Here is a 2,622-nt window from a genome sequence, read left to right as displayed (position 1 = left end):
AACTGCAGCAGCAACAGGGAGTGAGAATGTGAAAACATCTCCACAGACACCAAGGTCAGTGGAGAAGGAGGGGGAGGAGGGTGCTTAGGTACTTGAAGAAAGACTCCCCCTGTGACCTGCGGTGAGGACCATGGTGAGGCAGGTTGTCCCTCTGCAGCCCATGAAGGACCACCAGGAAGCAGAGATCCACTCGCAGCCCGTGGAGGACCCCACGCCAGAGTGAGTGGATGGCTGAAGGAGGCTGTGACTCTGTGGGAAGCTCACCCTGGACCAAGTTCCTGGCAGGACCTGGGAGTCTGTGGGGAGAGAGGAGCCCATGCCAGAGCAGGTTTGCTGTCAGGACTTGTGATCCTGAGAGGGACTCACACTGGAGCAGTCAGTAGCTAAAGGACTGTACTCCCAGTGGCTGACCCGCACTGGGGCAGTGTGTGAGGAGCTGCCCCCGTGGGAGGCCCCATGCTAGATGCTGGAGAAGTTCATGAGGGACTGTGTCCCATGGGGAGGGACCCCACAGTGTAGTAGTGGGAAGTGTGAGGAGGCCTTCCCTGAGAATAAGCAGCAGCAAAGTTCATCTGTAATGAACTGACCGCAACCCCCATCCCCCATGCCACTGGGAGGGAAATAAGAAGGAAGAAGGAGGGCTGAGGATTCAGTTTTATTTATCCTCTCCCTGTTCTTATTGTTCCTTTAATAAATCAAACCTTTTTCTCCCTAAGTTGAGTCTGTTTTGCCCGTGACGCTAATTGCTGTGTCCTTAACTCACAAACCGCTCGTTATATTACTCTCTCTCCTGTCCAATTTGGGAGGGGGAGTGATATTATGACTTGGTGGACACCTGGCTAAATCACCACAGTCTTTTTTGGCGCCCAACATGGGGCTCGAACCCACAACTCTGGGATTAAGAGTCCCATGCTCTACCAACTGAGCTAGCCAGGCTAGGTGGCATGAGCCTCTAGTCCCAGCTACTCAGGAGGCTGAGCCCACTGGATCACTTGAGCCCAGGAGTTCTGAGCTGCAGTGCGCTATGCCAGTGGGCGTCCACGCTAAGGCCAGCATCACTATGGTGAGCCACAGGGAGACAAGGCACATTAGGTTGACTAAGGATGGATGAACCGACCCAGGTTGGAGATGGAGCAGGTCAAAGCTTCCATGCTGGTCAGTAGCGGGATTGTGCCTGTGAATAGCCACTGCAGCATAGCTTGGGCAACACAGAGAGATGCGGGCTCCTAAGACGCAGGCTCTTTCCAAAAAAGACTGTGATGGTTTAGCCAGATGTCCACCAAGTCATAATATCACTACAGTAACCAAACGATGGTATATGCATTATGCCTGTTTGCCAAATTTCATTGACTTCCAGGCCTCTTGGATTCATTACATTGACAGGAGAGTACCCTTGGTCTTCTGGCAGTCTGGGCAAGCTCAGATGATGTATGCTCACAGAAACATCTGCTCCTGTGTCTATAAGACCTTCAAAAGTTCTGCCCTGAATTTCTATTGTTCTACTGGGATTGGCACACCAGTGAAACACGTTGTTAAAAGATATAAACCTCTTTCAATGTGAAAGGTAGAGTCTAATTGAATTAAATATTGCCATAGTGATCTTGCAGAAATATGTGCAGTATACGTGCTTGAAGCACAGACTACAAGGCACAACAAGCCAACCTGTGATAAAAGAGGAAAACAGGAGTATGATCTTTCAGTAGCTCCAGCTACTTCAGCTAATATTAGTCTGAGTCTGGTAACCTGATGTGAGATAATTGCCCACACATTGGAGAGCTGTGGCTTCACTTTTTCAGAGTGGACTTCAATCCGATGTTGGGTTCACGATATCAGTAATACTGTTCCAATACTGTCTCTTCTAGATCAGATACAGGTGTTTGTCAACGATACCTGAAATATAAGAACTCGGGAATTTGATATCAGCAAAGGATTTAAAATAAGAGAAGTTGGGGTACAGAACCATACGACATTCTCAGGGATTACTATATGGATCTTCACATGTAGACTAATAGGTCTCAGTCCCACTGTGTAACCTGTAGGTGGAATCGATTCAATTTCCCCTGTAGTTTCTGTGTATATTGTGCTTTCATCAGTAAACCAGGCATCTTCTTTGTGCTCTTCTATTAACTTGTCATAAGGGTAGGCCTCCTCCACAGTAAATGTAGGGATATCTCCAAGGAGGAGTTTCCCTTAGTATGGGCATAAAAGTTCTACAATACCCTAAACATCCCCAGAAGGTGTGTAACTGTTTCACTGCAGTTTGTACAGGAAATCTCTGGACTGTTTGCTGTACCTTATTTGGTATGTCTCTAATCTGTCCATGTCAAAATAGTCCCAAATATTGTACAGTAGCACTAGGGTCCCGTATTTTCTTTGGATTTATTGTCCAGCCTTGGTAAATGGGCTGTCACCAATTCAGCAGCTGTTTCAATTTCTGGTTGTGAGTCTGATATAATCAATAGATCATCAATATAATGGTAAACAGTGACAATACCAGACCATAGTGCTACATCAGCTGCTATCATTTGGTGGCAAATGGAAAGACTGTGTTTGTAGCCCTGAGACAATACCTGGAACGTACAACGCTTTTGTTGCCAGGTAAAGGCAAACTGGTCTTGCTTT

General features: G+C 47.2%; 1 non-coding gene across 1 annotated transcript; it reads right to left on the bottom strand.

Moving 5' to 3' along the window:
• Positions 1 to 863: 863 nt before the first annotated feature.
• On the bottom strand, positions 864 to 936 carry TRNAK-CUU (transfer RNA lysine (anticodon CUU)). The gene has a single exon. It is a non-coding gene; the product is annotated as a tRNA-Lys (tRNA).
• Between the last annotated feature and the right edge of the window lie 1,686 nt (positions 937 to 2,622).

Source organism: Colius striatus, chromosome W (genome assembly GCF_028858725.1).
Source record: "Colius striatus isolate bColStr4 chromosome W, bColStr4.1.hap1, whole genome shotgun sequence".
Classification (NCBI taxonomy): Eukaryota; Metazoa; Chordata; class Aves; order Coliiformes; family Coliidae; genus Colius; species Colius striatus.
Note: the sequence above shows the minus strand (reverse complement) of the source record. Positions and strands in the feature narration are given on the sequence as shown.